Consider the following 9107-nt stretch of genomic DNA (forward strand, 5'->3'; position numbering starts at 1 on the left):
TGCATAGCATAATGTGACTACATGGATAAAAGGAAGCAGAGAGGTTGCCATTCTACCCAAGTTAGATAATAAGGTTTTTGACATATAAGGAAATAGTGCTTATAAGTAGCTGGTTTTCAATATGTATCTATGATTCTTGTAAAAGTAGTTTCTGCCCCCCTGCATTCTAGAAACAAGAGCCATATTGGTAGGATGTAGCCAATTATAAGTCAGCCAGCCGCTCTGGTATCGATTGTTATGACACAAATTGTGGGTAAAGGATTTATACTTTATACTTGGTCATTTTTCAAAAGGGATATTCTAAGAGAAATTCATTGGATTGTCTGAAATTCTTAAATTATTATCCTCAAAACTGTGGCATTTTTAGAAGAGAAGCATCATATTGACTCCAATGATAATACATCATAGCAGATGAAACATAAAAGGAATTTTTGAGTGAATCAACACAGCTTTTGCTTTTGCTTTTTAAAGCATTTCATTTTCTTTGGGAACCAAAATTTTCTACATTTTAATAATTCCATTTTGCTCATCTTGGGAATCAAATAGAAGCAAGATCGTTCTAGTTCTCCTAGAACTTTGGCTTATATGTGGATAGGATTTTTAATTTGAAAGAGATCACTCCCCTTCATTTTCATATTTGGGTCTCACAGCAACCCTTTAAGATAGGCAGGGAAAAGAGTTTCCTTAAAAGTATGGAAACCAAGACTCTTAAGTCCTGGGCAGTGTTCTTGCCTTCATCCCATTCTGTTATACCAGAAGCTGAGTTTATGTTCAGACCAGGTTAGTTATTCTTTGTTCTGCTGCTCAAACCATCTCATTTCACTTTTACTAGAAATAAATTAATGAGTAAATTTTTGAATTCTTGCTGGATCAAAAGACCAATTGTCTCAAATATTTAATTAGATATATATATAGTAACCTAACTTGAACTCTGCTTTCATCTAAGAAATCCTGTCACAGTAAAACATGCCTGGGAAGAAAACTTTCAAACAGTAAAAAATGTAGGTTAAGATGAAGTGCCTGAATTTAAAATTTTGTTTTGCAAAGATAGCTTTCCTACTCAAATGACAGAAATGAGTGGCAAGGCTTTACAGTAAAAAGAGCAAACATGATTATTAATTTGTAGTAAACCACATTTTCTTTCTGTAGCATCTATCATTTTCCTTCTATTGAGTCTAGTATGTTTCTTTCTATTGATGATAAACTATCAGATAAAAAATAATCAGACTTGGTAATTCTGTTTATATCTATAACTAATTATAGCCATTTTATGAACAAAATGAAAAAAAAATATTTAGCCTGGGGTTGAATGAATCTGCCTTTTTTGTATGGTTTATTGAATTCTCAATTATACTTCCTCATAAATTTGCAAGTTATTTTTATAAAGCATTAGGCCTACAAAATTGGCCTTACCTTTGGTGGGGCCCCAGGGGCTGGGAGCCTCTCTGCTTAGCCACCCCATTCCCATTTCTGTCTCTTGTTTCACTGCTAACTGATGTGGGTTCTGTCTCTTTCTCTCTGTTTCTCTCTGTCTGTCTCTCTCTCCATATATATAATGTGTGTGTATACACACATATACATACATATACATATGCATATGCATATACATATACACTCCACGAATAATTGGCTGGAATGAACATTTTATTCAGTATCTAGCTACTTTAATATATTTACCTTATTTTCTTGAATTAACTAGTTGCCTTGGAATTTTAATTTATTCAAAGAATATTTAGTGAGGGCATGTGCGTTCGAGGGCATGTGCGTTCGAGGGCATGTGCATCCGAGGGCATGTGCGTCAGCACGCACCAGCCATGGAGGAGGGGCAGCGTGAGCCATGGTGGCGGACAGCAAGCAGACCTCACAGAACCACCAGCAGTCCAACGGCTTTGGCTTCAAGCCCTTCCTGATTGGTATCAGCGGAGGCTCGGCTAGTGGCAAGTCCTCTGTTTGTGGGAAGATTGTGCAGCTTTTGGGGCAGAACAAGGTGGACTACCGCCAGAAGCAGGTGGTCATCTTGAGCCAGGACAGCTTCTACCGGGTCCTCACCTTGGAGCAGAAGGTCAAAGCCCTGAAAGGCCAGTTCAATTTTGACCACTGGATGCTTTTGACAATGAACTCATTCTCAAAACTCTCAAATTACTGAAGGGAAAACGGTGCAGATTCCCATGTACGACTTTGACTCCCATTCCTGGAAGGAGGAGATGGTCACCATCTACTCTGCGGATGTGGTCCTCTTTGAAGGCATTTTGTCCTTTTACTCTGAAGAGGTGCGAGACCTGTTCCAGATAAAGATCTTTGTGGACACAGATGCAGACACTAGGCTCTCCCGCAGAATATTAAGGGACATAAGTGAAAGAGGGAGGGACCTGGAACAGATTTTATCCCAGTACCTTACTTTCGTCAAACCTGCCTTTGAGAAATTCTGCTTGCCTACAAAAAAATACGCAGGTGTGATAATTCCTAGAGGTGTAGATAATCTAGTGGCTATCAACCTCATTGTGCAGCATATCCAGCACATCCTGAATGGAGGGTTATCCAAGCAGCAGACCAATGGCTGTCTCAGTGGTTACATTCCTGCACATAAGAGGCAGGCCTCAGAGTCCAGAAGCCACACACATTGACCCTATCTCCCTTGGACCCCAGTTCCACTCCAGGAGACAGAAAGACAGGGAGCTCTGGCCGTCTGTACATATGGTTTCTTATGACTGCTTATTTAAGAAAACAACATGGAGATAAAATGCCTTGAAACAGAACTTGAGCCCAAGGTTATATGACGAACTGTGCCAACCACTACTGCTGATGCCTAATTATGAAGCCAATATGTAACCAGTTATAAATACACTCATATACATAATATTTATTGAGCACCCACTATGTGCAAGGTACTGTTCTATATCCTAAGAATAAAGCAGAGAAGCAGACAAGAAAGAATAAATCTCTCATCTCATACAATATACATTCAAGTGTAAGGAGAGACAGAATTAAACAATAAATAAAATGTATGGTATGTTGGTAGTAATTGCTGTGGAGTAAAACAAAAGAATGTAGGGGGGCAGGAAGTACACCTGTGGTGTATGGGAAAGGGTGCCATTTGAAGTTGGGTGGCAAGGAATAGTGCATGCAGATATCTGAGGAAGAGAACAGTCTAGGCAGAGGGAGAACGTCAAGTGCAAGGACCCTGAGCTAGATCTATGTGTAGCTAGGTTTGTGAAATGCCAGGTGTTTGGAGTTAAGTAAGGGAGGCCGAACATGGTAGGAAACAATGTCATAGATCACACGGAGGAGCAGATCATGGAGGGTCTTGTAATCCAGTGCAAGGACTTGAAAAAGTTGGAAGCCAGTAGAAGGATTTGCACAGGGAAGTGATATGATGACGTGTGTTAACTGGATCACACTGCCTGAAAACAGGTTTAAAGAATCCAGGGCAGAAGCAGACCAGTGAGGAAGCTGTTGCAGCAATCTAGGGCAGAAATGGTGGCAGCTGGACCAGGGAGGTAAGAGTAATAAGATTCTAGATGTGTTCTGAAGGTATTACTAATGGGATTTTCTTATAGATGGGGTGTGGGTGTGAGAAGTCAGGATGACTCTAAGGATTTTGCCCAAACAACAGGAAGGATGGGATTGTTAGCAATTAGATGGGAAAAATTGAAGAGGAGCGGGTTTTAGGAAAAAAGTCTGAGTTTTGGACATGTTAAATTTGAGATGCTTATTAAATATTCAAGTGAAGCTACTAAGCATATGCACAGCTGGGCTTTAGATGATATATATGGTAGGTTTACAGTTGTGAGTATGTGAAACACAGTTTATTCTTCTATTATTTATTTATTTATTGTATTATTTTCCACATGAACAACTGTAAACCTATTTTTGCCCTATCTTGTGTGTGTGTGTGTAATTTGTCTGCATACAGATGAAATTTAAATGTAAAGACATGAAACAGATGAGCTCACCAAAGGAGTAAGAATAGACAAGGGAAGATATTTGAAGACTGGGCCCTGGGGCTCTCTAACATGTAAAGGTCAGAGAGATGGGGAAGAGCTAACAGAGAAGACTAAAATAGAGATGCCAGTATGGTGATCTGAGAAACCCCAAGTTTATGATTTACACAGTAAATGCAGAAAAAAGTTTGTTTCCAGGAGTCCCAACACTCTGTTAGACCTGCACTCTCCATTGGTTTGGGAGAGGGGCTTCAGAATTGACTGTATATAAGGGGACTCCTCACTCTTTTTGAAATTTGGTGGTAGATAATTTCCTCATAATTTTGTTGCAAGATGGCAAAGATATTGGGCAGTGACAGATGTGTGAAAGCAAATATTATAACAGAACCACTTTTTGTTCTAGTGTATGTAGTGTGTTATAAATAAGACATTGTTGCACTCCATCATCATGACGGGTCAATTTAGTACATTGCCAATTTCTTCTTTTTTTCTAAATTTGGGGATAGGGTATGGTAGAATAGAGATGAGCCAAGAGAGACCAACCATTTGAAAATTTGACATCATTTTTTCTCACATTCAACATTAGGTCACATAAAAGAGGACCCAAAAACTAAACTATTTATGCCCTCTGTCACCATTAAATTTCATGTCACCAGTGACAGCTTGGAGGCTGATTTCATATCCTTGTTTGTTTGAAGAGCCATCCTTACTGTACAAATCTCTTCTGAAGCAGAAGATCAAGGCCATGTACATTATGACTTGTTCAGCCCATGTACATTATGAAAGTTCAGCCCAACTGTTGGTTCTTTGTTCTTTAACTTTTACCTTCCCTGGACTTGTCTGCTAGAATCTGTCATTTGTAAGAATCAATTTAGAAAATCAGTGAGCTGGTACAATTTCTAAACATACCTTCAAGTCTCAGGTGAGATTTGCTAAAGCACAGTGGCACTGCAACATCCTCAGTGGTACCTAGGAATAGTACTAATTAATTTTCAGTGCTTTTCCCCATCTGAGAATTTTGGTCAGAAAGACTCATTTCTGAAAGATGGCCTGGAGCATATTTAAGCACAGGCCCCTTTAACTGGCGTGAATGAGCAACAGTTGGACTTCAATTCAGCATTCTTCCATGGTTAACCAGAGTGCATAGAGACAATGGAAATTGCCTCTTAGCTCCCAAAAGGAGAAGGGCAAAAAGAGAGCAAAACAGTAAATCGTCTGACTGCCTTACTCCACAGGCATTGTTTCTGTGGTTTGTTTGTTAATGTGAACCCTACTATGAAAAGGGAATATTTGAATTATATATAGGCAGTATAGCAGTTGGACTACATAATAATTTTTGTAATTTGATATAAATGTTCAAAAATTATGTTCTTTGAGTCATACATTGAAAGGAAAGGGCTTAATGTTTGAACCTGTCAGGTTTTCTGAAACCTTTATTTTCTTTTTGGGATAAGCTTATCAAGTTTTGTCCCCTCTTGCGAAAATGCTCTCTTGATTATGATACATACACACACAAACACATACACATGAAACTGATTTTGAGAACTTTTTATTTCAAAAGAGAATTGTCAAACTAGAGAATTAGGAGTATGGAGGATGTGCTCAATTATAAGATATCATGTTTTATAAGGAATAAATTGTGCTCTTAGGCAGGTAAGCTATATATAAACTCTTTCCATAAATATATACAGTGTGTATGAGTCTAAGAGAAATTGGGGAGAGAAAAATACTTGTGATGCTGTCATATTTGCTTTCTGAGCTATGCTCTTTATTTATTTATTTTTTAATTAAATTTATTGGAATGACACTGATTGAGTTATATTCTTATGGCCAATGTTCATAATTAGGAGAGACAGGGGCCCCTCTGGTCACACTCTGTACCCTTGCACTGATTTGCTTAAAGATCCAGGGGAAAACATTTTAACTTTCCTTAATGAGCTCTTTTAACTTGCTGAAACGAACATGATGAGATGGCAAGAGCCATGCTTTACCAAGTCCCAGGTCAGCACACTAGGGCCAACTCCATGAAGCACTGCTGGAATCACTGGCACTCTGCTGTATGACCAGTTACCATGCCTCCAGAACTGGGAGACAATACATTTATGTTGTTTAAGCCCCCCAGTTTGTGTTGTTTTGTTATGGCAGCCCTAGCACACCAGTACAATGGGCACAGATATGATTTCCTAATGACAAAATCCAAAGACCCCTTCTTACTCATTCTAGTCATACCCTCTGTATTTTTTAACCCTATTAGTCACTTTCCTTTTTAAAATGGGAGAGTCAGCATGGTGAGATTCAATAAACCAGAGCTCTGGAATTAGGCCAAACCATTTTCAAAAATGCCCACCTTGCACCAATTTGTAAGACTTGCCCCTTATCTAGTAGCTTCAGCTTTTGACAGCTGGGTTAAAATACGGACGTTTTAGGAAATAAGCATCCTTTTATTTCAAACTGCTCATTGTATGATGAGGTTTTCAGGTCCACATGTACCTGTTGCTCACCTTAGTAGGAAATGATGATGACAGATTTCACAGTTGTTTCTAGAGTCCTGTTACTAGCATATGAGCATATGAGAATGGAGGGATGTTTTCCATCATGTGTCTTGGCAGAGGTGTGTGCCTTGTTGATACCCTTGCTCAGTGCTTTCTCCATGCCTTTGCCCACAAGTCTTTGCTTCACTGCTTATCCTCACCCATGCAGATCAGTGTGCTACAAGACCTGATTATTTTATGTAACAACTCCTTCTCTTTATATTTATGCATTCATTTATTCACTCAATCAAACACTTTTTCTAAAAATGACTATGGGAAAGTTCCTGTGATACTTTTTATCAAGTGGTAAGCAATACCCAACAATTATAGAGCTTCAAATCAAATGGCTATAAAAAAGCACATCCTCCACTTATAAAACTATAAGTGTAAGTTATTGAAGAAATATGAGGCAGGCTTCTAGAGAACCTGGGGAGATTGGGGCTGAGGTGATGCAGATGTCTCCACAAATGCATATAAATATCAGTTGTTTAAATTTCTTCCCTCCTCCTTTGTTTCAGAAGTGGCATCCTACATACTTTCTGAGGATCCACACTCCCTTCTATTTCCTGCCAGACTCTGCTCCACCAGTTATCTTCTCTCCACAGTTCTTGAAGTACTCTTGTTCTCCTGGAGTTTTTCCTCTAATCTGGAAAATGTTCTCAAGCCTCCTCTAGCTCCCAGCCAGTTCTTGTGACCTTACATCACAGTCCGTGTCCCTTCCTTACATTCTGTAGTTACTACTGAGCTGAAAGTGCTCATTCAATGTGTGCTATGGGTTGAATTGTGACCCTCCAAAATAAGTATGTTGAATTCATAACCCCATATCTCAGAATGTGACCTAATTTAGAAACAGAGTCTTTATAGAGATTATCAAAATTACATAATTAAGGTGGGCCTTAATCCAATATAACTGGTGTCCTTATAAAAAGGGGAAATTTGGACACGGAAACTGGCACACACAGAGGGAAGACAATGCGAAGAGACACAGGAAAAAGATGGCCATCTACAAGCCAATGAAGGCCTAAGGATACCAGAAGCTTGTATCCTTAGGGACATAGAACAAATTTTCCGTCATAGACCTTAGAAGGAACCAACCCTCCTAACACCTTGATCTCAGATGTCTAACCTCCAGAACTGGGAGATGATTATTTAAGACCTCCAGTTTGTGGTACTTTGATATGGCAGCCCTAGGACACTAGTACAGTGGGCACAAATGTGATTTCCTAATGATGAAATCCAAAGACCCCTTCTTACTCTGGTCAACCCCTCTGTAGTTTTTAACCCCATTAGTCACTTTCTTTTTTAAAAATTGGAGAGTCAGCTTTGTGAGATGCAATAAGCCAGAGCTCTGGAGTTAGGCCAAGCTGGGCTGGAAATCTTGGGCAATTTATTCATCTTCTCTACCATGAAATAGAATTTGTATGTACCTCATATGGTGTTTGTGAGGATTACATAAGATAATGCATGTAAAATATTTATCATACAGTAAGCACAATAGCAATAAAATCTAAATGTTAGTCCTATAATCAGGCTGGGAAGAGTCTATGCATTGAATTGTCAGCTGAGATACCAAGTGAAATGGTAGGCCTCTGGAAGAGAGAATATGGCTTAGCCAGGGTAGGTATTTGCTCTTCCTCCATGCTCTTACCTTGATCACTGTACTTAGCAGGCTATACACTTTCAGCTGTGTGTTTCCTCTTCTATTAGATTTTGAGGTCATTTATAGTGGACATAGTAAATATTTGATGGATGAAAAAAATGCTGAATGGTACAAATCTAAAAGTGCATTCTTGGCTGATCCAAGGGCTAAGTGTTCATGCTGTTGTATCAAAGATCAGTGTGGAAAGCAATAAACTATATGAGTCTGCAAAACGGCAGAAACTGCTATTGAATTGATTGTTTGGACTCAAATGTGTTTTTCTGAAGTTCTCAAAAACTCCCTCTTCCATGTCTAGAAAACACACACACACACACACACACACACACACACACACACACACACCTTTGGAAATCACCGTTTGAGTCTTCCTGAGTGAGTGATGAAAATGCACTTTTATCATATTTTAAAAAACTGTATATATGGCCCTAACCGGTTTGGCTCAGTGGATGGAGCGTCAGCCTGCGGACTCAAGGGTCCCAGGTTCAATTCCGGCCAAGGGCATGTGCCTTGGTTGCGGGCACATCCCCAGTGGGGGGCGTGCAGGAGGCAGCTGATCAATATTTCTAACTCTCTCTCCCTCACCCTTCCTCTCTGTAAAAAGCAATAAAATATATATTTAAAAAAATAAAAAATAAAATAAAAACTGTATATATGTACCAGTGTTGCATATTGCTGTCAGTTTTGAATTGTTTACTTGTGCTACTCAGATTCAAAGATAACATCAAGACTGACCTTATTTTTGCCTGGCTGGCATGGCTCAGTGGTTGAGCATCGATCTATGAACCAGAAGGTCATGATTCAATTCCCAGTCAGGACACATGTCCGGGGTTGGAGGCTCAATCCTCAGTGTGGGGCATGCAAGAGGCAGCTGTTCAATGATTCTCTCTCATCATTGATGTTTCTATCTCTCTTTTCCTTTCCCTTCCTCTCTGAAATCAATAAAAATATAGTTTTAAAAAGACTGTTCTTATTTTA

General features: G+C 39.2%; 1 pseudogene across 1 annotated transcript; it reads left to right on the forward strand.

Annotated features, from left to right (window-relative positions):
- Positions 1-1837: 1837 nt before the first annotated feature.
- LOC307095895 (uridine-cytidine kinase 2-like) lies at positions 1838-2624 on the forward strand (annotated as a pseudogene). The gene has a single exon. The product of its transcript is annotated as a uridine-cytidine kinase 2-like (transcript).
- Positions 2625-9107: the final 6483 nt, after the last annotated feature.

The sequence above is a fragment of the Cnephaeus nilssonii genome (genome assembly GCF_951640355.1).
Source record: "Cnephaeus nilssonii genome assembly, chromosome: X".
NCBI lineage: Eukaryota > Metazoa > Chordata > Mammalia > Chiroptera > Vespertilionidae > Cnephaeus > Cnephaeus nilssonii.